The sequence below is a fragment of the Manis pentadactyla genome, chromosome 8, assembly GCF_030020395.1.
Source record: "Manis pentadactyla isolate mManPen7 chromosome 8, mManPen7.hap1, whole genome shotgun sequence".
Classification (NCBI taxonomy): domain Eukaryota; kingdom Metazoa; phylum Chordata; class Mammalia; order Pholidota; family Manidae; genus Manis; species Manis pentadactyla.
In genome coordinates this window covers 29,874,987-29,888,575 of record NC_080026.1, presented here as the reverse complement: position 1 = coordinate 29,888,575, position 13,589 = coordinate 29,874,987, and the positions used below count along the sequence as shown (strand labels likewise).

The following is a 13,589-nucleotide window of genomic DNA, read 5'->3' as shown; positions in this document are numbered from 1 at the left end:
TTTTTCCTCCTGACTTAGTTCTCTTTACAACAAATCTGTGTCCATATTGGCCAGAATCAGAATGCATGCAATAATAATTTATTTATTTAAAGTTTAGGTCGTATAGTTTAAAATCTCTACAAGAGTAATATCTAACCATGTAATTGAAAGCAGTGCTCTTAAACTTTAATGTACATACATATAAATTGCTTGGGAGTTTGGCTGAAATGGAGATCATGATTGAGTAAATCTGGATTTTTCATAAATTCTCTAAGAATACCATTGTCCTTGGTCTATGAAACAAACTGTGTACTAAGGGTCTAATACATCAAGATGGTGTAAATTTAATAACATAAAAATAATTAAATTATAAATGTCAGTGTACAATTTAGGACACATTTCCCCTTCATATATATAGATCAACTCTTTATTCTCAGCTGTATTAGAGATGGACAGTAACATGTTTAATAACCAAGACTGGTACAATAAATGAACTAAAGGAGAATATGAGATATTTGGTAGTGGTTTCTATTCTATACTTCAAAATGCATCTCATAAAATTCAGATTCAAATAAGATTTTGAAAGTAAAAGTGATTTGGGTATAATTATGAAAATTAAACAATGAGCATTTATGGAGGGTCCAGCCCACCTTTGGCTAAACATTTTCATAAACATGATCATACTCGATCTTCATAGCATCTCTAAGAAATATTATTGCATGCATTTAAATAAATTAGGAAAATAAGTTTTAAAGAGTATAAGTAATTTCTGCAATCTTACAAAGTTTTTTTATAGTAAAAGAGAAATTTTATATGCAGATCCTGCCCTAGAAACATTTGACATTTTTGTAGATATGCTCATGATAGACTTCAAATGTTCCTTTCCACTAATATATATATATTAGTACTTACATATAATGAAAATGTATATAATGAAAATATATGTGTACTTTATTTCCTTCCCTCTTTCCCCTACCCTTCTCCTTACTTCCTACCCATCTTCTAATGATTACTCAGAATCTTTCTTGTGTCACTGTGTTGAGTGCTGTGTTTTATAATATATCCCCTTTGCCTACATTATACATAACTTTAGATTTAAAAATTGGACTATAATCTGCAGAAGTTCTAATAGAGCATTCTGCACTTTGTACAATCAAGAAATGTATTAGGATGATTGGAATTTAAATAATGACCACTGAAAATAGGTTTGGTACTGAACTATGTAAATCTTATTTCATTTTGATAATTTAAATGTACTCTTCTATGTGCAACATTAGTTTTATTTATTACTTTTCATGTGTTGCTTGCATTATTTTAAATATTGTTTTAAATTATTAGGATATAAGAATATAAGAAGATCAGACAGGATCTGACAAATAGACCATGTGACTTGTGTCACTGGCCCCAAGCAATTTCCCAAGTCTAAGAAAGGTTAAAAACTGGTACTATCAATACAATTTGTGTTTTTACATATGAGGGTTTTTCTCCCCTTAAATCCTATTTGTACTTTTTTGCAATGTTTAAACATTTCCATCATATTTTGTATTTGAAAGAAACCTGCATTTATTTCTTAACAAGAACAAGTTACAGTTCATTGCTAAGATTTCCATTCGGGGAAGGCAGAAACAGTAATGCAGAAACGTTAACTGCCTTATATAAGGTCATTTAGATTTTATATTTCTAAGTTACTTAACTTTTTGATCCATGAAATTACTTATAAAAATTGCAAATATAAACTATATAGACTCATTTTGCACTTAAAATGTCCATTGAGAAGATACAGATAATAATACATATATAATTTATATATAGGTTTTTTATTTATAGATATATAAATTATATATATAAATTGTATAATATATGATACATTTACACATATGTATATATACACGTATATAACATCATATACATATGCTATATATACATAAAATTTTTAAATGTTTATATAAAATATACATACATGTATATTAATAGGAAACTGTCTAAGCAAGGTTTAAAACAGCATATTAAAATCACCTGGGGATCTTTTTAAAATCCATTTGCCCAGTCATTCCACAGCAATAAAATCTGACCCTCTGGGGTGGAATCCAGACATCACTATTTTTATTAAGCTAGCTGGGTGATTCCACTGAACAGCCAAGATTGAAAATCACTGGCTCAGAAACTTAATTGTAGAACAAAACATATATAATTCCACATTATAATACTTCAGACTAATTTATATAAAGTGCTCACAATATTGAAGAGTTTTCCATTAATTCAAATTGTTAAATAGCATTGGAGCAGTATTTCTTTTTTTTTTCCTTTGGTATTATAACTATGGAGAAAACAGGTATAGTATTTGGAAATTTACTTTCTTGCTTTAATATGTTTTCACTTGAATTATAGATACTAGTACAAATTTGATCCTCCCAGAAAGGTGGGATGAGGGACCACCAGAGTGGAGAGCTACATGTAGTGTATACTGTAATACTTTTGTGCTTGTATATTCGTGGATTCTTTCTGGAATGATAAAAAAGAATCTGGTGATAGTGACACTTCTGGGAGTAAGAACAGGGGAAATGGATTGAGGGACAGAGGGAGAAGAGAAATTTAAGTTTCTCTTTATAGCAAATGAAATCCAAAGAGTCTGTATACAACATAGTAATAATAAGTGAATTTGGGAAGACTACAGGATGCAAGCTCAATATATATGTGTACATTTATTTCTGTAAGCTGTACTCCCCCCCAAAATTTTTTAAAGCTTTTACAATAGTATCAAGAAACAACAAATACCCAGGAATAAAAACGGTGAAATCTGTGTGATATCTTTATACTGAAACCTGTAAAGCACTGCTGAATAAAGCCAAAAAAAAGCAGCAATATATCATGTTCATGGATCAGAAATTTTAGTTAAAATTTTCTCGAATTTATATAAAGAAGTAATGCAATGCCATTCAAAATTTCAGCAAGTTGTTTGTGAAGAAATAGAATGTCCTTATCCACTCTGAAGTAATAGATTATAAAATTATATTGAAATATGAAGGATCTAGAACAACCAACCAATTGAAATTAAGAACGAAGTTGGAGAATTTATAGTACCTGACTTCAAGAATTACTATAAAGCAGTAATAATCAAAAGAATATACCACTAAATAAATTTAAACCAGAACTATAGGCACAAACAGTCAATTGATTTTCAACAAAGGCTCCATGTCAATATAATGGGCAAAGGAAAGTCCTTTTTAATAAACATTGCTGAAAGAAATATCCATATGAAAAGCATAAACCTCAACCCATCATATGCCATACACAAAAATTAATCTGAGATGGTCGTGAATGTAATATAGAGCTTCTAGAAAATATTAATATAACCTTAATAGGGAAAATTTTTTTGGACAGAACACAAAAAGCATTAGTAAAAGAAAAATTGATAAATTGAACTTTAAATTAAAATGCTTATTCTTTAAATCTAAGAAAATGTAGAGGCAAGCAGCATATTTTTAAAAAATTTTGCAACACACATACCTGGGAAATTGTTTAGATCCAGGATATATAAAAATTCCTATATATTCTACAGATTTGTAGGCAAAAGACTTGAAAAGACACTTAATAAGAGAAGATATATAGAAAATAAAGGTTCTCAATATCATTAATAATTAAGTAATGCAAATTCAAATCACAATGAGATTCCACTTATAGACTTACTGGAATTGCTCAAATAAAAAATGAAACACTAAATTTTCATGAAAATATAGAGGACTCTTAACTCTCTATTCTGGCTCTTATACAGGTAAATATATATATATACTCCATATGAAATTTTAAACCTATGTATTCATCCAAGAAAAATTAAAACAAATATTCACAAAATAAATTTGTGCAACAATAGGTATAGCAACATTATTCATAATAACCAACTTGTAGAATAATCCAAATTGGAATATATTCTTAAAATTGAAAATACTCAAGTGTAAAAAAATAGTAAATTAACACAAAACTTGAAAATATCTTTAAAACTTTATGCATATGAAGAATTTCCAAATAAAGAGTGCATACTATATGAATCTATGTATATGATATCCAAATACAAGCAAAAGTAATCTATGGTATTAGAGAAGAGTCAGTGTTTGTTGGGAGCAGTGTTTAGGGAACTAACTAACGGGTATGTTAGGGAATTTTCTGAGGGAGTGAAAATGTTCAGGACTTGTGTACGGGGTTTGCTACATGCTGTCTAAAATTGTCAAAACTCATCAAAACAAATGTTTAAAATCCGAACATTTCATTTTATTTTAATTATATTTGTATTAGAAATTACTTTACTCTTAGAATTATAAAAGTATGGAAAATCCAAACAATTATACCATGATTAAGTATTATTCATTTAGTCCCTGAATGATTTGTGTTTTCAGAACAGCAAGAGAATTGTCTGCATAAAAAATCCTTAGTTGGGGCCCCAAAATTTTAATGCTCCAAAGTGACTATAAGCAATAGCATATGTAATATATACACATATATAACATATATCTCATATATATAGCACTTCATAGTACACACGTATTATTTATTATATATTAGGTATTGTTAGTATGTTATATACATATAATATACATCACTTTATTGTACTTTAGTTTACTGTGCTTCACACATACTGCATTTTTTACAAATAGAAGTTTTATGACAACCCTGTGTCAAGCAGGTCTATTGGCACCATTTTTCTAACTGCATTTTCTCACTTTTTTTCTCTGTGTCACATTTTGGTAATTCTCATAATATTTCACTGTTTCATAATTATTATATTAGTCCTGGTGACCTGTGATGATTGATCTTTGATGTTACTATTGCAGTGTTGTTTTCATACCTCCTAACACAACATCCATTATACAGCATGTGGGCCAAGGAGTAATTTCAACTTTCAAGTCCTACTTTTACTATTTAGTAAACACATTTTGTAGATCCACAGCTGCCACAGGTAGTGATTCTTCGAATTGCAAAACTTCTAGAAAGGATTCACCATTCTAGATGCTATTAAGAATATTTGTGATTCATGGGAAGAGGTCAAAATATGAACATGAACAGGAGTTTGGATAAAGTTGATTCCAAACCGTATGGATGACTTTCAGGGGTTGAAGACTTCAGTAGAAGCAGAAACTGCAGATGTGGTGGAAAGAGCAAGAGAACTGGAAGTGGAGCCTGAAGATGTGATTGAATTGCTGCAATCTCATGGCAAAACTTTAATGGATTAACGGATGAGCAAAGAAAGTGGAGTAAAAAAAACTTCATATAGGGGAGCAAAGAAAGTGGTTTTTAAAGATGAAATTTACTCCTGGTGAAGATTCTGTGAAGACTGTTGAAATGCCAACAAAGGATTTAGAATATTACACAAAACCAGGTGATAAATGAGCAGCGGGGTTTGACAGGACTGTCTCCAATTTTGAAGGAATTTCTACTGTTGATAAAATATTATCAAACAGCATCACAAGCTACAGATAAACTGTTCATGAAAGGAAGAGTCAATGGATGAAGCAAATTTCATTGTTGTCTTATTTTAAGAAATTGCCAGAGCCACCCCAGCCTTCAGCAGCCACCACCCTGATTTCATCAGCCACATCAGCATCGAGGGAAAGGCCCTCTACAAACAAAAAGATTATGACTTAATGAAAGTTTGGATAGGTAAGGGGTGCCAAGCCCCCACCATGTGCAGTTGAAAATCTGCATATAACTTTTGACTCCCTTAGACTTAACTATGAATATCTATTGTCGACTAGAAATCTTGCCGATAACATAAGCAGTTGATTAACACACATTTTGTGTGTTATAAATATATAATATACTCTTACAATAAACTAGAGAAAAAAACATTCAAATTTTCATGAATCTCCAAAAATTTTTCAACATATTTATTAAAAAAACAATGTGTGTATAAGTGGACCTGGCATTTCAAACCCATGTTGTTCAAAGGTCAACTGTAAATGTATGCCACTAAAATGTTTCAAATAATGTTTAAAAGTTAAGATATGTTATATGTAGGTCTTCCATATATGACACATTTCTTTTTATTCTGGTTAGCTTTGAAGCATGGATCAAAATAGCACATTATATTATTAGGGAAAATGCTCAATTCCTCAATAAATATGTGAAATGATGCCTAATGCATGCATATAGTTTTTCTAAAAAATAAATATTTTAATGAATCAACAGATATCTAACCAAATCAGTCAGCAGCCATCAACACAGATGCAAGACCTCCACCAGCAGAAAGATTATAACTGGCTGAAACCTATTTCACTACTGATTAATGTTCCACTATTAATTAATGCTTTAGCTACTGATTTAGAAAATAAAAGATCACTTGTAAATTTGCCATTTGATTTATTAAACTGCTGATGTGAAGAAGATGACTTGGAAAATTTACATCGAGATTATAGAACTCAATTCTCTGATTTGAAATATATATGCATAAAATCATTTTAGAGTAAAGCTAGGATGAAGACTAGTTTGGGGTTTTAGAAATATTGGCAGCCCCCCAAAAATGTTGGGAATATTGGGGTTTTGTTGTTCTTGCTGAAGATTTTTTGTAATCACTTTCCATCTTCCTGTTCAGGAAACATGATGATTATAATTAGGCAATATGCCCAAATTTTGTAACAAAAAAAAAAAAAGGTAAATAGTCTTTAAAGAAACACTGAGGCAAAAGGAACTATAAGACCAATGAAGTTGAGCTTCTATTATGGTAGCTCTGAATTTCCCTATGTTTCAGATTATAACATCACGGAGTCAGATTATGGGGTCAGAACTAGAGTTAGAGCCAGAGTGCCTTTGGTTCTTACTGAAAACCTTGTCTTGGGGACAGGATAACTGTCTGTTAACTTTCAAAGCATAACCTCTTTATTAGTAGTTATTTTATTTTTTAAATCAACCTTATACAGTCGGATCTCTCACTATAAATCCCCTCATTGTCTCTTGTTAGCCTTATATGGATGTGAACACCTAAATATTTTGCTTCCTAAATTTTCTAGAGCTCCTTGACTGGCTATGAGTTCCTCAACAGTGATGCTATAAGGGAACATATTCTCTTCTTTATTTGTATAATACCTAGGATTTACTGGCACCTACTTTTTGTCTGGAATGAACATAGTAGATAAGACCAACCTTATTATGGGCTTGTTTTGATTTGTCTTTCTTTCTTTTTCTTTTTTTGTCCTTTTGAAACTACTATTCCTACACCTGGTGAAGCTGCTCCTCATGGACTGCTGCCTCCTCTGACCCAGGGGAGGACCACATGACCCAGCATGGCCTCTGACCCTTCGCCACAACTGGCCACAATACTCATGTTATTCATGTTTAAAAAAAATATTTTACAGCTTAAACCTGAGTGATGATGGTTCTTCTTTAACATTAAATATAGGGAGGAGGGCAGGGCAGGGATCATGTGGTGACTAAACAATGTCCCTAGGAACCTGGATTTTCATCATTCTGCCACACAATCCTAACTAATGGCTTCCGTTGTTCTCAGTCACTCCACAGCCCAAGAAGACTACTAGTGCCTGGGCCATCGTTTTGTGGACCTAACAGAGAAAGGGCAGAAAGGCAAAAAGGAGAATCCCTTCTACTTTAGGAAAACTCCCTACAAACAGTCATCCTGAAAGTCCCGCATAACACCTGCTCATGTATCAATGGTCAGAAGTCAGTAACATGCTAACACTCAGGCACAAGGGGAGATGGGAAATGTGGTGACTTACTCTGATTAGCAATGTGTCAACCTAAGATTTAGGGTTCTGTCTCTAAAAGGGGAGTCAAAAATGGGCATAAGAGAAGGCAATTAACGAGTCTCTGGTTATAACCTACCAAGGCCAATTAAACCCATTTGAGCTGTTTTCCATGGCTATCAAAAGAATATTTCTTTCCTCTTGAGAATGCAAGTATTATAACCTCAAGTTGCCATGAATCATTTTAAAAAATCATATGGAAAGGCACCGATTAAGTAAGGAATAGCTTAGAAATGGAGAAAAAGAAGATAGGACTCTACATGTCACATGGATCCAAATTGTGTTGGAAGTTAACTTGATCCATTCCTTGAAATCAGGTAGAAAATTTATTTTACCATTGGTCTGTGTTGAGTTTCTGTCATTTACCAATGACAGTCCTAAGGCAAACACTATTTTATCTTATTGCTTAAAAATATTATGGACTCTTAATATGAATGTTCTTATCTGTATGTGCGGATTTACATAATTCCTAGGCTACTTCATTGGTTTATATTTACTAGGGAAATGAAATCTCTTTCCAGAAGAAGCCACAGAATCAGTCCCTATTTAAAAGTGATTTGCAAACCCAGGCTTCCATGAAGATGGGAAATGGTACAAACACCTTTTTGTGAACATATTCTGTACATGACATACGCTATTACAGTCTCTAGTGATACTGATTATCTGAAAAGCTGCAGGCTGCCTTGCATTAAAGTGTTTGGTGGATCTGAAGATTAATTTCATGTTACTGCTCATCAATCAGGGCAATATTCCTCAATGAGCACTTACATGCACAACCTGTTCTTCTAGGGGAAGTGGAAAGAATAGTGGATGCACCAGCAGTTGAGAATAACAATGCCAGCTGCGCTTGTCCCGGTGGGATCCTGCTGCTTCTGTTTTGCTTTTGAATTTTTATTTTATTTTATTTTTTTGACTTTTATATTATCCTTCCAGGTATACAAGAGAAAGACTTACAAAGTAAATCAAATTACCAGTGACATATTTTCTTTATAAAGAGGTGAATTTATAACAAGCTAGCTCTCTAGAAGCTCCAATAATGACATTTTAAAAATTGCATGTCAATGCAATGTAATTTTCAATGAAAATTTTTTGAGTTCAGATTATGCTGTTTCAGAAAGTGTCATACTACATTCTGTAATGCCATCTATTGCGCTTGACAAAAATTTGTGGGGGCTAGGGGTCTTATTTAGAAATTTGTATTTTAACTTTATGGTTGTGAAGTGAGGGGAAGCAGTTATTGTTTCGTCTTTTGCCAACACAATCTGTACATCATTTACCAAACCTCTGCTCTTCCATTCATCTGCCTCTTTTCAACGGACTGTAGTTTTGATAGATTGTATAGTAATATTGCACAAAGAAATCTGCATTTGTGAACCATAGATGAAGAGGAACTCAAGCAACTGTAATATAGAGGTGTAGGCAGGGTGGCCCCCTTCAGAGTCACTCTTGAGCCCTGGTACAGATTCTGGTAGTCATGCCCTAGGAAGTCCGCTTATACTCTTTCATCTGCCTTACGGAAAAATGAAATATGCCTTTTCCTGCACTTTTTCCAAATAATGATTCTGTCTTTTTTAAAAAAAGCAATTTGAGGCAATTAATAAGTGAGTTTACTAAAATATTTTTTAATGTATAGTTGGTTATGTTTGCCTACTTGGTCTTACCCTGTTGATCAAGGTCGCCAGACAATCACTCAATTTGCTACCTTTTGGGATGGACAGCATGAGACGCTGATTTGGTGGAAGACAGGGAGGCATAGTGGAAAGAACCTGAACATTAGAGTCAGAAGTTGATGTGAATCCTCATTCTAGCCCCTATACATGTATGATTTAGGGTTATTATTTATCTTCTTTGTGACTTAGTTTCCTAAAGTCTAAAAATTCAAGAGAAATAGATATAGACTTAAACTAAACATCTGGCTTAATAGTAACTAGTGATAATTAAGTAACAGTAATAATTATTAAGTGACTAGTTCCTTATATAGTAATAATAGCAAATTAATAGGTCAAAAATTAGTAAGAGTAAGCAAATAGTCAATAAAATGTAGTAGATGTGGATTGTACTGTCACCTTTACCATCAACAAGCTAGTTTAATTTAGGAGGAAAAGTAAAACTTAAAGGACTGCTGTGCTGCAAGTATGCTTTGGGTCCTTTATGTCTATTTTTGTTTTAAGTGAATGAATAGATTACTACAACTCTGTGAGGCATCCTATTTATTCTACAAACTTGTTCAAGGTCACACATAGGTAGTAAGAGTTATATAAGACTCCTAAGTGCTGTGGGGAATCACATTCCCCATCTGAAAATTTGAAAGGTTAGAAGACACCTGGGGTCTTTTAATTAAAAATGTGCTTTAGCTTTATTATCTACATGTATTTTAAATTATTGGGTCTATAAAACATTTTTAGCTTGAATTATTCTTTTATCTCTTGGAAAATAGCATTTTAAGAAATTACAGTGTAATACAGAAAAGCAGAAACAAATAGCTTATAGCCACACAACACATAGCAATGAAATCAATTAAGTTTTTCTAACTATGAAAATAAATAAAATTTTGTACACTGCATATTTTACAAAATTATATGGCAATGATTTTACTAGGTCATTAAAAGTTCTTAAAAACATCACTTCATGGCTGTAAAATATTTATGTGGTGGATATGCCTTTAGTTTAGCTAAGTAGTTCTGTGGAGTTTGGTGTTTATTATTTCTTTTTTCCAATTTGAATAAATAAGATATTATTTACAATAAAAATATTTTTTTCAACAGTTAAATATGTAAATGTCTGTTATCCGTTTCAAAAGAGCCTTCTTTGGTGATAACTGCACATTTTTACATTTGATAATCTTTATGTCTTTATCTTTTCCTTAGCACATATTCTAAGGCTCCTTACACAAATACTAACTTAGATGGAAGGTGATGTATTTATTAGTTACTTAACAAAGGGAATATCCTTTCTGCTTGATATTCTTAAGTCTTTTTCACATAAGATGTATCCATAAATTTGTCATTTATATTCAGAATTTTTGGAATTATATCGATCAGTAATTACAGGCATGAACAACCAAGCTACTTTTAATGTAGAACAGTTAGTGAACAGTTAGAAAGAGGGCAATCAAGATAAAATTTTATTTAAATATATTGTTTATTTACTCACATATGATTACATATACATTGCTAAATAAATATCAAGGTGAGATGAAATATATCTGTCTCATAAAACTAAGTAGAAAAAGACACACACACACATATACACACACCCAGTATGCATGTAGGTACCAGTTGCATAAGCATACAAAAGGTACTTCTGGAGTTTACTGGAATCATATATGGAACACACATGAGTGCATGCACACACACACACACAAACACATGTGTACACTTTCCTTAGTGAAAGAGAGAATGAAACAGGAAGGTAGCTGTAAGGCAGATTTTAACAAAAATCTAGATTTATATATAGTTATGTATGTCATTAAAATATTAAACTGTGTGTCTACTGGAAATCTTCAAGTAGGTCTCACAATTGAAGAAAAATTTCCCACGTTATTCTTATTTCTTTGCTGCTCAATTTATCTCTGTAGAAGAATATTTCTAACTGTATAAATGATAGTAAATGGAGTATCTTTGATGTAACATTGGGTCTGTTGGAGGCAACAGGAGCAGAGGTAGATTTTTGTCCCGTTACTGTATTCTTCAACTCTGTGACTTCATTGGTATTTTATTGTTTTCTGTCTCTTTGTTGAAGTACTTACTGTGTTCATCCATTCTTCTCCTGAGTCTGACGAGCAGTTTATGACCTTGACTTTTAATTCTTTACCAGGTAGATTACTTATCTCCATATCATCAAGGTCTTCTCTGAGATTTTGTCTTGTTCTTATGTTTGGAACATATTTCTGTTTCCTCATTTTGCTTGACTCTGTTTGTTTCTGTGTATTCGGTGAAATAGCTCCCTCTCCCAGTCTTGAAGGAGTGGCCATGTTTAGGTTATGATCCTTCTCATTTAACTTTATTCTAACTCTCCATTCTCTCTCATGATTGTCTAAACTGCTGGACTTATTCTTGATATGCCTCGCTTGCTGAGAATGTGCTAAGATCTGTCAGTGATCCAAACGGAATAATCTCCTTTGGCACCTAATTTCAGGCTGAATGAAGGCAGACTCTCAGGCAGCAGTTTTTCAAGAATGCAAACATACACAGTCCTATGGGGCTGTGACAGTATCCCTTGCAGGTCTCCAGACCAGGGTCATGAGGTGATCGTGAGATGATCTGGGCAACAGTTGCAAAAATCAGGGCTCCAGACACATGTATAAACTTCTTTCTAGGAAGTCTCGTTGAGCTGTAGCGAGGCCAAGGGAGGTAAAAGGAAGGCATCTGTCTACCTGCTTACGTCCCTGAGAGCCCCTCCTCAGCCTCCAGGTGAGGGCACACATGCAACCTGTCCCTCAGGCTGAAGTTCCAGTCTAAGTAAAATGCCTTTTTCACAAGAAGACTGGAACTGTGTTTCATTTTGCTGTTCAGTGCCCTAGTGCTAGTGGCCTGCCGAGAAGTGTTTTTCTAATGTTATAGTCCCATAGTCCCACGGAGCTCTGGAGTGTCAGCCGTCTTGGTCACCAGAGCCAGGTGATCAAGGGGTATCTCCTGTGTGGACTGTGTGCACCCCGTGCCTTAAGTAAGGCAGCTGCAAAGCATTGGGAGCGGGACACACTTGCGGGCTCCAGAAAGGCAGCAGGAGAATGTCCTGAGTGTGCCTGCCTCCGGGCTCCAGTAGTGCAGTGGGGTGGGGTGTTGTCGGTGTGCGGGTGCCTGCTTTCGGCTGGGAGCTCCGCAGCTGCCACCCATCCCACAAGGCAGCAGGAGGGTGCCATGTCCGAGCCTGCTCGCCTGTGCTCACACACGGTATGGAGAGCGCACAAATGTGGTCTCCCAAGACCTCCATCTCCGGCACCTCAACTGCCCTCTGCCCCTCCAACTGATGCCCCCAAATGGGCAAGTGAATTTCCCTCACATAGTCTATGAACTTTCATACTGCTGTTTGTTCACTGGGTCTCAGGGTGAGTGAGGCTGCACACAAGCCCCAGGGTGAGTGAGGCTGCACACAAGCCCTCCAAAGGGGAATCTCTTTCCTGTAGCACTTTGAGACACCCATATATTAGTATTTTTTTAAGTATTGCTAGTATTGAGTATAATTTTTTTGTTATACTGAATCATTTTAAATATATTAAAAACATGTAAAGCATTTAATTATCCCTTTCTTTATTTTGCATCTTACATAAGAATAATTAGGATGCTTTTAGAGTGCAGTTTATTTTCTCCTCCATACCCAAAACAACTTAGAGAAACCATAGATTATATGATTCACGATGCTTAGGAGAAATATTGTTTCCTATCTGGAGGACAGGGTGTATGAAGAAAAAGTATGTTTTAGAAACAGCATTGTCTGATGGCCATTCTCACTTCCTGATAACCTACATAAATCTCTATTGTCGAATCACCTCTTATTTTCATATGAAAAATCATTTCAACAGAGTAGATTATTAAGAGTCAAGATAATAACACAGCCTCTATTTTTAAGGATCCAAAAGACAGGCTTTGAAGAAATTATAGAAAGGGGGAAGAGCTGTGCTTGCTAGGTGATGGTGACCCATACTTGTGAGTTTTAGACTATGACCTGATTATATGGTTACGTGGTAGGAAGGCCCCATGCCCCTAACACACTTACACAGTCTTCAGGATTCCCATTTACAGTTTTTTATTCCTTTAAAATGAGTTTAATGCATATTTAAATATGATATCAGCTGGATACAAAGGTTTGGTTGGAAATTTGTGGTGGGGCAGAAGAGGAACAACACATTGGGGGGCCCCCAAC

At 34.1% G+C, this 13,589-nt stretch overlaps 1 protein-coding gene across 1 annotated transcript in view; it reads right to left on the bottom strand.

The window, feature by feature from the left end:
- LRP1B (LDL receptor related protein 1B) overlaps positions 1–13,589 on the bottom strand; it is a 1,911,502-nt gene that overhangs the window by 167,668 nt on the left and 1,730,245 nt on the right. The gene's annotated exons all lie outside the window — the stretch shown is intronic.